Source organism: Podarcis pityusensis, assembly GCF_964106645.2.
Source record: "Podarcis pityusensis genome assembly, chromosome: 2".
NCBI lineage: Eukaryota > Metazoa > Chordata > Lepidosauria > Squamata > Lacertidae > Podarcis > Podarcis pityusensis.
The window spans coordinates 50,811,221-50,829,004 of record NC_138029.1 but is presented as its reverse complement, the minus strand read 5'-3'; the positions used below and the strand labels follow the sequence as shown (position 1 = coordinate 50,829,004).

At 43.8% G+C, this 17,784-nt stretch overlaps 1 protein-coding gene across 3 annotated transcripts in view; it reads left to right on the top strand.

Moving 5' to 3' along the window:
• Positions 1–833: 833 nt before the first annotated feature.
• HTR4 (5-hydroxytryptamine receptor 4) overlaps positions 834–17,784 on the top strand; it is a 165,546-nt gene continuing 148,595 nt past the window's right edge. Inside the window, exon 1 of one of the 3 annotated variants that reach the window (XM_080995279.1) lies at positions 834–1,750. The gene's annotated coding sequence lies outside the window, so the exon portion shown is untranslated. Of the gene's footprint in view, positions 1,751–2,062; positions 2,359–14,505; positions 14,625–17,784 lie in introns of those variants that run through there. The other 2 variants (XM_080995280.1, XM_080995281.1) reach the window with 2 other exon arrangements.

Genomic DNA, 17,784 nt, shown 5'->3' with positions numbered 1-17,784 from the left:
ATGCTCTCTGACCTTTCAGGAAGTGGCCTGTCACCAGAGGTTGGACATGGGACCTTTTTTGCATGTGCAGCAGGTGCTCTTCCATTGAGCTACAGGCCAGGAACGTCTGGAAGACCGCAGATCCCCCAACCTATTTTAGGCTGTAGCCTAAAGTAAAGAGCCCCTTGTTGCTGGCATCTGTCTGTCTCAAAAGCAGTACTGTAGCTATGGGGGCGGCTAGCTGGCTTTTTTGCCCCGGATGAAGCCTCCAGAGGGGTGCCATAGAGGCTCCTGGGTGAAATAAAACCTAGTTTTGCCCTTCTCAAAAGACAATGGAGTGCACCTCTGGGGTGAAATCAAACCGCTGTGTTAGCAGCAGCAAAGTGAGCTTCCTGGGGCACAAGCCTGGGCAGTGTGTATGGAGGTCCTGGGCTGCCCAGGGACAAGACTTCCCTCTTGGGCTCACTGATGTGGTCCAAAGGAAAGCAGAGCAATACGCTTGGCACCAGCTTGGCTACGGGAGTTGACAGGAGGCATACAAGATGCCATCCAACCACTTTAGGGACTCCACTCCGGATTTGTGTTGGGTTTACTCCCTAGTCCTTCCTTGTCCTGAAGATTCCTCATTACTTTGGGGGTACACCTGCAGGGCAGGAAAAAGTTCGGCTTTCTCTGGGCTCGCAGTACCGCGCTGCTGAGAGAAGCAGCCCCTCCTGCTGCCTGTCCTCCGGCTCTGCAGCCAATTAAAGCGCAGGCCTGGGACCGAGAAGCAACTCCCGGCTGGAGGGACTCGGCGGCCAGGTGTCTGCGGTTGACTGGAAAGCGCGCGCATTCCCACGCCGGCCGCCGCTTGGGAAGCCCTAGGCGAGATCAGCAGCACCTGTTGCCACGGACGGTTTGACCCGCGGCGTGCGGAGGAGGCAGAGGCGCTTCCACGAGACTTGGCTGCGCGGTCGCCCGCGTGTTCCACGAGCGCGAAGGGAAACGCAGAAAACTCCGCGGAGTCCTTTCTTGCGCCGCAGGTGGGGCAGCTGCCTCGCTCCCCCCGCCTCCGCATCGTGATATAAAGAGAAGAGAGGCTTCCGAACAGGCGCCTTTTCCTTCTCTCCAGAGAGAGAGCGCTCGCTCGCTCGCGCGCGCAACCCTGCAGCGTTCCGTAGCGCAAGCCGGGGAAGCGCCTGGTTTCCCTCGTGGCCGAGTTGCTCTGCGGCTCCCCACGGATTATTCTTCCTCCGCCGTTTCCCCCTCTGGAGCGGAGGAAGGCGCCCGGCGGGGAGCCCGCTCTGATTGGCTGCCACTGACTGGCCCGGCGCAAAGCAGGCAGCGCGCTTCCTACCTAAGAAAGGCAGCTGGAGGGAAAGCGGGAGAAGCCGGCTGCCTCAGAGAGAGGAGAGGAGAGGAGAGGAGAGGAGGCAGCCCGTCCGTGAAGGAGCTTGAAGGTCTGCTCTGCGCGGGCTTTCCCTTCGCTTCATCCCAGGACAGCAACTTCACTGAAGCGGCGGAGGGGCGCGCAAAGTGTTAGCAGGCGGCAGCCGCGGCGGCTGAGCGGCTTTGACTTCCCTCCGCGGCGCCGGATAGTGAGAGAAAGAAGCGGGACGGAGCGAATGGTCGAGGGGGCGCGCTCCTTCCCCGCCCTGCGAGACGCCCGCCTCGCCTCTACCGGGAGGAGACGACGGCGCGAAGAGCCGCCGCGGAGCAGATGCAGCCGACCACGTGAGCAGCGGGGCAGCTGGACCATGGTGGGGGCGTCCGGGCTGCTCTCCCTGCAATGGTGAGACGTCGCTCCTGCTGGGTTGCCCTTGCGCGCGCGCGCGCGCCGGCTTGCACGCCTCCCAGTCTCCCCAGTTGCTTTATTTCCGATCGCTGCTTTATTTTATCTCTGGACCTCTTTTCCAACAAGGAAAGTAAGCCAGAGTTGTCTCTCCACCCCCCTCATGCTCTGCCAGGCTGCCTAGGGATGATGAGGTATTCTGCATATGTTCAGAGGCACTCTTGCGTCTACTAATACCGGTTCGCAGGGCTAAAAACAATCCCCCATTGGCATGCACGCTGCTGATAGATTCTCCGTAGCAACTTCCAGGAAACCTATCTTTCGAAGGCATGTTCGTACACGCACTATCGGGTGGTTCTGGGTCGCCTGCCTCCAGATAGTGCCTCGAAGTAATTTGCTAGAGTAGAGGACTCTTAAAAAGAAGGCAGCCTTCCTGCTGGAAAATATAACAATACCTGGGAAGCAGCCCAACGTAAATAATCCGGATCAGAAGAAATATAACCTTTGTCTGAAAGAGGGTGTCAAAAACAAAAGTTTCCTGCCTCTCCAAATGCGTCCACCGAATTAATAGCTAGGTGATGCTAGAGAGTTTATACTTTCTGCTAGAGGTAGGTAAAGGAACGTGGCAGAACTTTGAACTTTGCTTTATTATTGCTTTGTTTTGCTCCATAATTTCTTACCTGGTCAGAGAGGGAAGTTCTGTATTGGCAACCCCCCCCCCCCCCGGTGATGTAATAGATATCTTCTGAAGTAACGGTACATTAGAAAGGTTTTTTTTTCCTTCGAAAGGAATAATAAAAGGCATGACTATCAAAAGCAAAAGTTTCCTGCCAGTGGAAATGCATACTGACCAAGTAACTAGGTGATGTTGTAGTATCTACGGTGTGTGTTAGTTATGTAAAGAGGAACGTGAAAAAGAGGAACCCGAGGAAACGTTGAACTGTGTTTGATTAGTGCTTTGGTTTGCTCTGTAATTACTTATAAGGAAGTTGTGTATTGGCAAGGGGCTGCCCCAGGTAATAATAGATAGCCTCTGATGTAAGTTAGAAACCTTTACTTCACTGCTACTGAATACTGGGCATGGTGCAATCGGATGGAGGGTAGGCAACAAAGCACAAGTATCCTTTAAGAGGTAGAAAGTGAGGGGAGGAGGTGGGCAGGAACGAAGCTGGGGTTGGGGTTGGGATGGTGAGTGTCCTGTATGCTTTTATGGTAGTGAGGTTCACAGCATTGTGGAAGATGTTTCTTTTACTTAACAGAACAGTGGATGGAAGAAAGAGCAGTGTATGTTAATGGAGAAGGGCTGCAGTTTCTTGGAGCTACCTAGGATTAAACTGCAGCAAAGTAAATAACTCATTGCAGTCAGTTTTGCCTTGCTATTAAGCACAGAAAAGTAAGTGTGTGTGTGTGTGTGTGTGTGTGTGTGTATAATATATAGGGAGGGGGAGCCAGTTCATGAATGCGAGAAAAGACACACAAATGAACTGAACTTAAAAATTCAACATAGAACACATTGGATTCAATAATATGCTGTACCACACAGCGACACAAGTAGTCGTCTTAGGTTTCCATTTATTAAGGGAGCAACTTTACCACCACAGGATTTGAGAGCCATAGCTGTCATACTTTTCATGTTACAAGTATAGGATCATATCTTAAATGCAAATATGAATTTATGTAATTGAAATTGCTTTGCAATTTCAAATCATTTTCAGTAAAAAAATTATTTGCATTTTTAAAACATGTAGTTTTGTATCTGTGAATATTGATATAGTCACATAAGTGAAGGGATTATTTATTTTAAGGCCAGGTGCACACATCACATTCAAATGGCTTGTTTTTCCACCGTGCCATTATTGTAGGTGTCCAGCTACACACATACACATTCAGTTACAAAATTTTTCAAGAACAATTTTTGTGTTTATTTGCACTCACTTTTTAAACTCTTTTTATTGATGCTTTCCTATAGTAATGACTCTGCTAACATTACAGTATGATCCTGTGCATGTCTACTCTGCAATAAGATCCACCAAATTCAATGGTCCTTTCTCATTAGTAAGTATAGGTTTGTCACTTAAGTGACATTTTGATGATGCTTGGACAAGTGAAACAGCTTTTTTCTCTACTGAACTGCCAATCAGCAGTAGAGAAAAGTGGAACTGGAAGAACATTTCTGGATATGTGCCAGCAAGGAATTTTCTGCTGAGCTCTGTTTGAACTGGTATATTTCTGTGGATTGGTAGTTGCTTGAAGGCTTAAGCATTTCGTATGCATAACAATTTCATTTTCTTTGGCTGCTGCTAATGATGAGTAGATCTCTCCAGAATTTCCAGACTTGCATATCTAAGAGCAAGGTGTCACAGCCTTTCCTCAAACTACTTGCAGCTTAATACTCAAATCAGCACATAGTTAGATCATAGGACTTTAGCTGCTGTTTTATCTGACTTGTCTGCTCCTTTAAGTAGCTGCTGAATTAATATAAAACACTGTTCCTTCACTGCATAGGATTTTCCTATGACAAGGGGTATACTCAGTTGTTCTTTTAGCTTGCTGGCAAGAAAACTTGCTTCCCTCCCTCAAGGTTTGCATATCTGAAGAATTTCTTGAAAACTTCAAAAGTTGCAGTTTTCCCCACACACCATAACTAAGCAATAGGATGCAAATATGATAAATAAATAAATCTCTGTAGTTAGTCATTATTGATTCCATTTTATAGACTGGGTTCACTGAAGCCCAGAGTAATTTAACTGAGGCTATCTTCTGAACTTGTGGCTGAATGGAGAGGTTTGAACTCGGAACCCATGGTTCCCAAGTCAGTGCACCAATGACCAATGTACACTTATGCAAAGAGTCAGATGAAAAAATAGGCTGACTTTTTGTGATAGCATGGGATGTCCAATCAGTGGGAGAAAAGACAAGGGAGACACAAAGAGATGAACCTAGTACAAAGATAAGCACCATGGTGGCATACAAGGAATATCTGCCATCACAATTTTGTGAGGACACTTACACTTCTTCAGGTTGGGGCAGTTATCGCAGTGATGCCTCTGCTTGTTTGATGTTTTTTCAGTGAAAACTAACCACAGAGAAAGTCAACTTAAAAGTGACACTAGTTTACTATGCTATTAGCTCATATTCAGTGTGGACAATACTAAGCTAGAAAAACCAGTGGCCTGACTTAAAATAAGGCACCTTCCTGTGGCACTTCCTAGGCACATGAGTAGTTAACGGAGAACACTCTGTGAATGCTGCCTGTCTGTAGACTGAGCAGTGAAAGTGTATTCTGCTAATGGATCTTTCATTAGAGTTTGAATTATTGGCGCACTGGGGGGGCGGGATCTGGAAAGTCTTATTAGTATCTTTCTTCGGAGGCATCTTAAATAACCCTCCAGCAATGCAACGAAATAGAACTCGGAGTCACTGAAAAAAATCGAATGCCTGGGTATTGCAGCTGCTGTTCTGTAGCCATCATTAGATAAACCCCTCCTCATTTCTTTAGACCTTGGTACCCAAACTAGGTCCACTGGAAAGGTAGAAGAAACCGGCTTGAAGCATATGATGCCACTTGCTTTAGAAACAAAGTTATTTAAAACACTCTACGTCCTCTGGTTTGTGAGTGAGCCGGAGAGAGCTTCTGTGTTACTGTTACTGTTATTTTTAACCCTCCTTTTACTCTAAGGTTTCAAATGTAAAACACAAAATTTAAAAGAATTTAAAATAGCTAACAGCAGCACAGGTACTTAGTATTTCATATGTGGAATCGCCAATTAAACTGTGTGTGTTTGTGTGTTTGTTCAGAAGTAGCAGCTTCACCTTCTGTTTACCTGAATACTTATTGCTGTCTTTCACCTCCTGGGTTCACTGCTGGAAATTTCTGCAGGTTATCCATAAGGCAAAGGTGCGGCTCACCATTTGGCAATGGCTGGGATAACAGTGACTCTTGCTCCTTGGGAAACATGGAGGCCGTTTTCCTTGGTAAGGTTCCTGGGGCAGATGGAAAGGCTCCAAAGCTCCTTCATGGAATTGGCTATAGTTGCATCTCTGATGGGAAAGCTTGTTGGAGTTAGTCTCTAATATAAAAAGCTTTGCATTCTGCAGGAAGCTGTGAAATACCAAGGGACAAGACGGGAGTACAAATTGTAAAATATCTTAGTGCTGGAACTAGGCAGCTGTTGGCTAATATTATACACACCATTTTTCAAGGTGAAAATACCAGGTAGAGATATCATCTCTCTCACACACCCTTGGTGTTCTCTCCTGAAAGGAAAATCATGCTGTTTGTGTTCTCTCTCTCTCTCTCTCTCTCTCTCTCTCTCTCTCGCAGGATAGTCTTATAGCAAGATTGTTGCCATGACGTTTGGTCGAAAAAGGGAAGCAATTTTTTAATGTTTTACCGGGTGTTGGAATAAATACTTGTTTACATTGTAATTTCTGTATGGAGTTTTCAGTGTGTGAATGTTTGTGGGTATACACAATATAAATCCTGGTTTTCATAACTTTATGAAATAACTATACTACTGGGAATAGGAGTTTCCCCTTTCCTTTCAATTTCAAATGGACTTATTATTTCTGAGCTTTTCATACATTTTTTTACAGGTGGTTGTTGTTGGTGGAAATAGGGCTTTTTCTGTGGGGTTTTTTTTTGGGGGGGGGGGGAATGGAAATGCTTCCTTGCAAGACTTCCACTATGCCACCTGAACTTCCCTACAGTGTTCCCCCTCCTCCCCTACTTGCAAGCATCCATCCCCACAATTTACCTTCCAATAGCAGTTGCAGAAGCTATACATACGCATGTGTATGAGGCTGCTCCACTGCCCTTCAGTAGACCCCAAAGTTTTACCCACAGAAAGTACCCAGTGCAAAGAATCATAGGGTCTTTGTTCATTTGTTGGAATTGTGGTTTACCAGGGCTTCCAGGTCCTTAGTAAGGATTGAGGATTTGTGCACCACTTCATAAGTATTGGAGGAAGGGGAAGGCAGTGGGCCAGCTTGGAATGGGCCAAAGTTATTTCGGAGCTGAGCTGAAATTGAATGAGGTTTCGACTCGGATACTAAGGAACTTGAATCTCAAACTTTGGAAGTTTCTGTTTTAGAATCTGAGTTGGAAGAGACTTCTAGGTGATCTAGTCCAGCCCTCTTGCTGCTGCTGCTGTAGGAAACCCTCCCCTGCAGTTCTGCAACTCAGCGACATTATGCTGCTTCTAATGGTGCCATGAGCTGTAGCTATGGTTTGTGACAACATTCTTACTTCCCACTCCAATCACTCTAATTTCATTGTTTTCAATATTCATCAAATATTCTGATCCTTTCTTTTCTCAGAATCTGTTTTGGTAACTGGTCTGAAATATAGTTCCAACCTACTACATGAATAATGGTTGCTTGCTTGCTCATTTATGGATTTGCAAGCTGTGGCTGAAATGCCTTACCTTGACCATGATTTTATTGAACGGCCAGTAGCTACCACTACTGGTAGCCAAACCTACCTCACATACTTACTATGGAGCTAAAATGCTCCCCCTTTTTTAGGAAAAGCAGGAGGGGGATAAAAATTTAAGAAAACAAAACCACACTCTTGCTTTCCCTCTTTATTTTTGTCCATTCTAGAAGACACTTTGTAACCTGGGATAGACCCAGGATTTATGTTTGTGTGTAGGGGAGCGGGGACAGAGCCTGTTTGTTAAGTCTTTTTAATTATTTACTTAGGGGGGCAGCTGTCCTCCCTGCCCCCCTTGGCTACACCCATGGAAAGACCACTTGGGGAAGGAAGAGGGGAAAACTGGATTAGATTGCTTTCCCCCAAAAGCAGCTGGTTCTGATTTGTTCACGTTATGCAATTCTATTAGCCTTATTGTTATACCAAATAATTTCATTTTAAAAGAGAAAATAGCCCTAAATGAATAAAAGTGGTTGCAGACACACGAGTAACAGTGGGAGATGCATCCACTAATGTACACCAAAAAGCAAATTAATTTGAAAGAAGACAAATTAGGCTAAGCCAGTTTTATATAATTAGGTGAACAATTATTGAAAATAATGGAAAATGTAATCAGCACTCAGCTTGCACTGTGATTAGGTGTTGAGGTAAGGAGGGGATGCCTATTAAACAGTTCAGCACTGCAGAATCTTAATGTGTGCCACAATGTTTCTGGTGCATATTTGAAGCGTGCAACAAAATTAATCGCATTACTAGGAGACAAGTTGGGCTTACTCCTGGGACAGTTGGTTTAAGATTTATAGTATTAAAACATGGAGGGGTAGGGGTAGGGAAATTAAACTCCTAGGTACTAGCCCCAGGGTTGTTTTTTTAAAGTGCTGGCCCTCAATAGATATATTTCAGATTCCAGGTGTGGGGCTTTTTTCACCCATGCTGAAACGCTAAACTTAAACCACACATGGGTCAAGAGATTGATCAAAAAGTTAGCTTACATCTCTTCTTTGCTAGTTAAAACCTTGAGGTGCAAACTGACCTGGACCCTGCACTTTTTATCGGAGGCGATTTTGTATGTTTTCCCCGCTTCCAGCAAGGTTCAGAGGGTGGCAACAAAAGAACGGGCCTCTTCTGTGGTGGCTCCTCGATTGCTGAATACTGCCCCCAGAAAGGCTCGCCTGGCACCATTATTATGTGTCTTTAGATGCCAGGCAAAAAATTCCTCTTTACCAGGCCTATGGCTATTAAATAATTTATGGACTGTAAAAGTGTGGACAGTTATTATGATTACAGTGGTACCTCAGGTTAAGAACTTAATTCGTTCTGGAGGTCCTTTGTAACCTGAAACTGTTCTTAACCTGAGATACCATTTGGGGCCTCCTGCTGCCGCTGCGCCGCCACTGCACGATTTCTGTCCTCATCCTGAAGCAAAATTCTTAACCCAAGGTACTATTTCTGGGTTAGTGGAGTCTGTAACCTGAAGTGTCTGTAACCTGCAGCGTCTGTAACCCGAGGTACCACTGTATTTTACTATTGGGCTGTCTGCCAGTAAGCTTTTGGCTTTGTTTTTATCATTGGACTTTTGCAGTAGTTGGGAGTGGGCAATAGCAGAATTTGCCATGATAATGCCATGGCACCAGGAGAGTGTTGATACTTGGCCCCTAAAGAGCTTTAACCTGCTTTCAGGTGTGTGGTGTTAACTCTTGCTCTCAACACCCCTCTCCCTCGGTCAAGGGCCCCAGTAACCTAGCAGAGACTGCATGGTGCCTGTATGTGGGCCCCTCTTTGATATGCCCCCTTGAAGCAGCATAAATATAATGTTTCAGCTGGTAGGAACAAAGCTGTGACTCTTGTATAACTACCAGTCGTGCTATAGCAGTGGTGGGGAACCTCTGGCCTTATACCACAACCACCACCATTCCTGAATGGTGGTCTTGTTGGTGGGTGCTTTTGGGGAGTACAGTGGTACCTCAGGTTAGAAACACCTCGGGTTACAAACACTTCAGGTTACAGACTCCGCCAACCCAGAAGTAGTACCTCAGGTTAAGAACTTTGCCCCAGGATGAGAACAGAAATTGCGTGGTGGTGGCGGGAGGCCCCATTAGCTAAAGTGTACCTCAGGTTAAGAACGGTTTTAGGTTAAGAATGGAGAATTAAGTTCGTAACCAGAGGTACCACTTATCTGGAGGGCCTCAGGTTTCCCATCATTCTGCTGTAGCAACAGCTATAGAAAGAGCTAGAATTTATACCCGCTTCTGCAAATCAACAGGATGAATAATTCATGCTTGGGGTTTTTTTTGATGGGTTTTTTTTTTTTTATGGCCACCAGCCCTGATGGCTGTTCTGCCTCTCCACTGTTGGAGGTGGAATGCCTCTGAATGCCAGCTGCTGGGAAACACAAGTGAGGAGGTTGCAGCTGTGCTTGGGTCCTGCCCACAGGCTCCCCGTGGGCATCTGGCTTGACCACTATGAGAACAGTGTTGGTCTGGGCTGATCCAGCAGGGCTCTTCTTTTGTTTTATGCAAGTCCACCCTGAGCAAGGAGTAAGAAAGTGTATTTTTTCACGCTAGCTGCTGCGGCAGTGTCCATTCATTTGCATTGCAGAGTTCACTCCCATTAGCTTTCATGTTTTATGATGGTTGGCCCCGTTAAATTCTGAATGGAAATAGGTTTGATGTACTTAAATTTGTGTGTGTGTGTGTGTGTGTGTGTGTGTGTGTGTAAGAGAAGCCCTTCTGTTTCTATTCAGAGCTGCTTTTCTGCCTCGACGTAATTTGGTTCTTGGAGTGCAGGATGGATATGAACCTGATGTACCGCATTATTACTGGAGGTGAAGAATCCTAACTCCTGCCATTGAAGTCCCTGCTCCAACACTGGCAGGTTCTTACTGGCCATGTACATAAAATCCTGAGTTGTTACTAGGAATGAGGGACAGATTTGATTCAGGAGAGGGTCAGTGACTGGAAAGAAGTCAGGAAAGAGAGATGGAGGAGAAGGATGGAAAGAAGAGAAAGTGAAGGATGGAGAGGGAAGAACGAGGATTGAAAAGATAAAAAGGAAGGGTGAGATGGAGGCAACAAGGAAGTGAATGGAGCTAAGGGGCTAAGGAAGAGACATGGGAAGTAAACCTGACAAGGCATGGATGGATGAAAACAAAGAGGAAGAATAGAGGGAAATGGAGGAGGAGTATGTTGTGCTTTGGCAACCCCAGAAATCCTTCTCATGTGGCCTGGCCTACTGCTGCTGCAGGGTCTGTGCAGGTAAACCATAATGATCAGTATTACCATTACCACCATCAATGTAGCCTCAGTGAATATAAATAAAGCTTTAATATTCACTGTGGGATAAACTCCCTCCCTACTTTTTAGGTCCCTTCCCCTACTTTTAGGCTGGTGATGGGCCTGATATAGGTTGCAGTCCTAACCCCAGTTACCTTGGAGTAAGCCTCTTGAATTCAGTGGAATTTACTTTTGAGTAGACGTGATTAGGATTATATCCTTGATTATTTATACGGGATATAAGTCACATATGTTCTTTTGCAGATATGCAACTGAAGCTGGATATGTGACTTGCGCAGTATTGCAGTTAGATCTATAACAGGCTTCCTCAACCTCAGCCTTCCAGATGTTTTTGGCCTACAACTCCCATGATCCCTAGCTAGCAGGACCAGTGGTCAGGGATGATGGGAATTGTAGTCTCAAAACATCTGGAGGGCCTGATCTATAAGCAAGCAACAACGTTAAACTCATGTTTTCAAGTCAAAGCCCAGGATTGTTCCTATGTCTCTAAGTAAAAAAACCAAAATAAAACCACTAATGTTGTGTGAAAAGGAGACTGAAGCTGCAAGGGCTATATGCCTGGAAATGTTTGCATGTTCAGCCTTTTTCTTGGACAGAAAATTGCATTGACATTTGTGGAGAAGGTTTATTGAGCGGGCATTATAATGATCAGTCCTTGGCTTGCTTCATGCAGTAGCATGAAACAGCCCAGTTAGATTTCATATGGATTAGATAAATGTTAAATGTTAGAGTAAATGCTTATTGAAGTGTCCTGAATCAAAAGCTGTTTTTACTGCCGCGGTGGTTCTTGTCATAAAAACATTAAGGGGGTACTGACGCATGTGGTTTCATGATACCGCAGGAATGGGGTTTTCTGGTAGTTGCTTGTGTCTTGTTAGTACCATTATTTTCAGATTCTTGCTTTTGGCTTTGCACAAATTGGAATCTATGATACAACATCTGTAACAAAAAGATATTCTGTAGAGCTTGCTAAAACTAGTTTAAATTGTCCTAAATTCTTTGGTTTAAGGGAGCACGGTGGGCATGTGAGGCTCGGTGGATTTTGAATCGAATGCTTGGTGAGCATTTCAAGTATAACCAAGACTAATCACATAATTAAATATTTAACTTTCCCCTCAAAGACAGAATCTCTTTGAGCACTGAAAGTTCATGTACATGTGTGAAAGAATGGTAATTCCTGCGCTTTGTGTTTTGTTCAGTTATAAAATGGTTGCTTTTGGGAACCTTTGGGTCCACAGATGTTATACTACAGCTTCCCATCCTCTCTGCTAATTGGCTCTGCTGGCTGGGGGTTGATGATGGTTTTAGTCTAGCACCATCTGGACGGCCACAAATCCCCTCCCCCATACCTGTTTTAGAAGCTCTCCTGAAGAAGAGGGACTGGAAGAGTTCATACAAGCTTAAAGGTGCAAAGTTCTGCATGGAAGGGTGAAAAGTCTTTCCAGGAATGTTTGGCTTGCATACAACATGGACAGAGGTTCATTCTAGGTACCTTGCAGCTAAGGGGAGATAACAATTTAACATGTACCCAGCCATTCTAATTGGCTAAACAGTTCAGAGGGGAACTGAAAATTATAGGGCCCCTGGCATGACTCTGTGTTAAGAGTGAGTCACCTGGATTGCATTATTCCATTATAATGAGAAACTGAGGTTTCAACAGACAGACTTGAAACTTGGCAGTGTAGGAGAGGTGAACTTGAGCATGCTCCATGCTGTATTTGGGATGTAAAAAAGAAAAGAAAAGACTTGCTTTGGAAGAGTTAAAGGTGTAGTGAGCAACTTCAGGAAGCTGACAGATGTTGTGAGCTTTTATTCAACGACTTTGGGGTGTTTCAGAGAGAAATGTTTTGTTTTTGTTGGCTTATGGGGAGTAATCCAGTATGTGCCATTACGTGAGTTCTGTAACATGCTTGTAGTGTTTTTTTAAATAAAAACTACAATCGGGGTTAGTATTGATTTTAAAGCTGCAGTCTCAGCAGTATTTTTCTCCTGAAACAGGTTTGTTTTGTTGTTTTTTTAATGGGATTTATGCAATATATCATTCTAAGCATTTACAATATAGTAGAGGAAAACCACTCATATCCCATGAGGATAATCTTTCACATTCTGCATACGCATGCAGTCCATACTCTGGGGCCAACACTATAACTATAAATGCTACTGTTAACCATAAAGTATTAGGTTCTTAACACTGATGCATTTTCATTATTGCTGCTAGCCAGTGGCATGTGATCATTGGACTAGGGAGACTAGGTTAGTCCCCTAAATGTTCCCCTGGCACCTCCATCTCAAAGCCTGGGAAGCTTCTGCCTGGCTTAGCGAGAGATATGTGATTCTCACACATGTGACACCAGGATGTCACAACCCTGCCCCCCAATTGCTCTCACAAGCTAGCGCCTCTGGCCCTAACTGTTCCCCTATGAAAAATTTCACTGAACATTGCTGCTGCTAGGGTATATCAGGGATATCAAAGGATGAGAAGTGTATCAATGAAATCACCCAAAACCATAGTTCTTTAATCCTGCAGAAGTCACAGCTTCTGTCTGAGCAGCAGCTGTATTTTCTGTGGAGAAATGTACAGAAGTCATCTGAATCTGTGGAAAGTTCTTCATTCCTAAAACCTTTGTTTCACTAATGTGAAGCATTTGTCAGGCATCATCCCACACATGTGGAATTCTTTGACATTTTATTATCTCAGGGGATTAAAAATGAACAGCAAATGACCTGTAATTGACGTAAGTGTAGTGCCATGAAGATTGAGATGTGATAATGAGCCAGGATATGCTCCAAGATGCTGCTCCTGGAAGCCAAATCTAGAAGACTGTTGTCTGCCCAGAAGAGAGAACTTTAAGAGTGGTGGCTGGATATTTGCAATGTGACATTAATCAGGCTTATCAAGGGAGATGGAATAGTCAGAAAACATTCATTTGTTTCCCATATTTTCCATGATCTTTGTGTTTGCTGTCTAGACCTGCATTATATATAGAAGGGAAAGCAAAGTAGGGAGATGACTTTCTGACACTGAATGAGTCACGTAAATTTTATGCCCTTGTACTTGAATGAGGTAGTTCCTCTGACTTGGTGGGTAACAGACATGGTGGTAAAACAGATAAAAGGCCAGCAACATGTGCTAAGTCCTAGAGTCTGTCAGTGGCGTAGCGTGGGTTGTCAGCAAGGCAAGTAATTTGCGCCCCCTAACCCGTGGATTTTAGCACGCCCCCCCAGAGTGCCCCCCCAGATGTTGCGCCCGGTGCGGCTGGCCCCCCCTGCACCCCCCACGCTATGCCACTGGAGTCTGTTGACTGTTTATGGCAACATTTGTGCTACATTTAGAACCATATTCATTTGCTCAGGTTTTAAGAAATGTTTGAAATCGGCATTGACGGAAAACTATGTGTGTCTTCTTCAGCTTTTGAAAAAGCAATAGCTTGGCAATTCTTTTTGTTAAAGATCTTTGAACCAAGTGGAACCTGGAAGAATATGGTTTTAAGCGTGATTGGACAGAAGCTGCACTAGAGCACAGTTCCCATGTGGCCTAGGTGCTAATGCACCATAACATCTCTTCTGTACCTATCTTAGAACTATATGCTCAGCCTTGAAATTAATGAATGCATGCAAGGATGCCTGAACATTCCAGTACAGCTTGAGCATCCTTTGTTTACTTTGACTCTCAGAGGCTTTGTTTTCTGTGTGGATGCCCCTAATGGCTGGGCACTGCTTGCTCAATCCCTCCTCCCATTTCTTTGCTTGACATTTTATAAGGTCTCAATAGATAGAGAATCGCAGATTGCTCAGGTTTTGCAGCTGATTGGAGGCAAATAACCAATTAAATCCTAGGTAAGAATAGCTTCGCAGCACAGCTGCTTGATGCTGTTCTGGTGCCCTCTGGCTACATGCTGTGCACACAGTTAGACAAAGGGAACATTGAGAAGAGCAATAAACTAATTTCAAGTTGGTGCCAGTATTTAACTGCTTGTGCACTATAGTGAGAGAGAAGAAAGCCAGCTGATAGGAAGCACATTGCTGCAGCAAATACCAGCTTTGGTCCTTTATTCATCAGCCTTCAGTGACTGTACTAAACTCCTTACACCCTCCTGCTGAAGTTCATGCATAAGCAGCACTTTGCTAGATGATACCCCTAAGCAAGGTAGGTAATTTGCATCACATTCGTACAGGCTTAGGACGTTCAACTCTATCTTGCTTTCCTCTGGGACACACTAAGCAAATTCAGTTTATTTTTACTAGTGCTGTAGGAAATATACTTGCATATTCTAAAAAGAGGGGTTTTCGTGTGTTTTTAGTGTCACTGAGAATTTCATCTTAATAGGATCAAAAATCTAATTTGACATCTTGATGCTTTCCGTTTAGTCTCTCCAGTCAGTTAAATTTTCATGACATGACTGTGTTTTTCCATTAGACAATTTTCAATCACTTAAATGTTAAGATACATTATTTTGAGAATTTTCACATGAATTCCAGTTTTGAAACAGTATTTTGGGATATATCAAAAACACAGGTGCTAAATGGGTGAACTAATGTTCATCTTGCCCTTGGATCTAGTCCTGGGGTAGCACTTGCATTGAAATTTGGTTAGTTGTTGGCATTCCCATGTGGTCACCAATGTTGATGCATGGAGTGCTGGTGACATAGTGTATTTTGGTATATTTTGGTGCAGGGTTGGGGTACCTTGGGACTCTCCCCAGGCCATAACCCTCACTGGTCCTGCTTCATGCCCTCCTGGAGTGTTTATGCCTGACTGTAACACATCACTGAACTGTGATAATACCTTTTGCTTGCCTGGATGGAGAAATATGCATAATACAGAGACTTGGTTCCTTTAGTGGGATTTCCTACTGTGTGCACATGTCATCTGTGCTGAAGGAACTGCACAGGCTGTTGGCTAGCTACTGAACCAAGTTTAATGTGCCAGTTCTGGTCTATGAAGCCATAAGCAGATTGGAACCAGGATATCAGAGGGGCTGCGTTCTCCTGTATAGACTGCTTAGGTTGCTATGGCCTGTGGATAAGGCCTTCTTGACTGTACCACAACCTACAGCTCATTGGATGAGGGTCCAGAAGAGGGCCTTCTCCATTGTGGAGTGCTTTCCTTGTTGATACCAGGTGGGCACTGACCATGGGTTTCTGTCATAAATTGAAGGCATACCTGTTACCTTGGAGTTTCCATGACTGTTGGTACTAGTCCCTAGTGTCATTAATTACCGTAATGTTTTTGCTGATGACTATTGATATTTAAAATTATTATTATCATTGAGCATTGCTATGTGAGATGTGCACTGCTTTGGTGTTTCCTTTATAGATGAAAAGTGGTATGGAGATATTTTAAATATAGTGGTATGTGATGAAACCTTTTGATTCCTGTGCGGTTGTTGCTCCACTCCCTTTTGTTTCCTGAGCAAAACTAAAACTGGCATGTGGGCCCTGGCTGTCAACTCAGAAATGTGTGTCTGCACCTGAGAAAGGCTTGTCACCCTTGGTCCAGTGGGACACAGCTGTTAAATAATAACCAGGGCAGACTGAGAAATCCAGATTTAGGACAATGCTAGTCCTAAAGGAAGTAAACATTTATAGCGCCTCTGACTTAAGTTTGAGATGAAAACTGCTATGCCAGAGCAAAATCATTGGTTACCAAGGTAATCTTCTAGTCTATTGTCAGGCCTCACAGTATGGGGCAAGCTTGCTTCACTGTGTGTTTGTGTGTGTGTGTTTTGGGAGGTGGGGTAGAAACCACAATCTTTCATTACAGCAGCAGCTACAAAGCATGGTGGTAGATATAGTTAATGCATGTGAAGCGCTTTGAACAATTGAAAGTGCTATACAAATCATTATCTTGTTATAATCCTTACAACCCTGTATGGTGAGAAAATATTATCGCCCATATTACAGCTGGGGAGGGCTGAGAGGGGGAAAGTGGTTTGGCCAAGTCCCCCTAGTAAATTCATGGTTGAGGTGAGTTTAAAACCAGGGCCTTCCTGACATGTCTCTTAGTCTCCTCAGCTGAGAAACTGACATATTTTGAACAAATTGGTATTTTGAACAAATATGAAATTATTTCATTTCAAATTCAAACTCAGCAAGGAATTACTGGGTGAGATAGCTAAAAAATATCTACATCAATACACCATGCTGGAATGTTTATCTGGTTTTGGACTTAGTTGCTTGTTATATTTATGTGTGTTATGATTTTATTACTTGAAAAAATGCTTTGAAAACTTCTGCTGTAAAGCAGTCAATAAATTAAATCAATCCTTTATTTAAGGTGTGCTCATTTTTCTTCAGATCACTTTTGTTAGTTGTTAAACTATAAGTGCAAAGTTGCTGAACTATTTCCCTGGTACTGTGAAACTGAGAAGGACATGGGAGTTCAATGTAATGTAATGTAACCTCCAGCAGATACCTGTTCTCAGTACAAGATGTGTGGTTTTCTTAAAGAAGGTATACTGCATGCTATTGACATTAATAACAAAACAAAACTTGCTTTCCAATCCTGTATGTAGCTCAAAATACCCCAGGGTTGTTGTCAAATTGGATTTACTAGCATGTAATATATAAACAGCCTTAAAAGGACAATGCCATCTTCTTAAGAATGCAATTGCTTCATAGATTCATAAGGTATCAGGTGCCTTCAGGAAAACACAGTATCCATTTGTACTTCTGTTCTGATTGTTGATGGTTCATTCACTTATCATTGAGATAATATGTGCTAGAGGAAGAAAAAAATGGAAATGGGAAAGTGGAGAAGTCACCCTTGCTGTTGTGATGGACAAATCATCAAAACTGTTTTGTTGGGGAAAGTACTATATTAGAACTGAAGGTCTGGAAGGAGTATGTGCTTTGAAAAAGCCTGTATTTTGGATAAAGTTGTCATAGCACACTGGATAGCTAAGATGTGAGGGAGAAAACTAGACTGGCTTTTGAATTAAGGGGGAATTAAGGGGTTGCTGTCGTGTCCAGAGAATTCAGTGTAATGAAATTACTGGTTGAGCAGAGGAGCATTGCCTGGATAGCTTGTATGTGTTGTCAGCTCCCACAGGTTCAGCACAGGTTGTGGAGAAGATTAATGCATTTTAAAATCAGGAATGGCATTTGGGTTGTGATTGAAGTGTGCTGAACGGTAGATGAATGGAGTACCTGGAAGAGTGTAGGTTGCTCAGTTTGGCTGGCAGGCGCAGACATCTTCATGCTCTCAGATGCAACTATTGCTGTTGTATAAGATGAACATCAGAACCTGGGACAGTGCACGGCTGCTAAAGCTAACTAGCAGGGTCCAGGTCAAAGCATAGTAATGA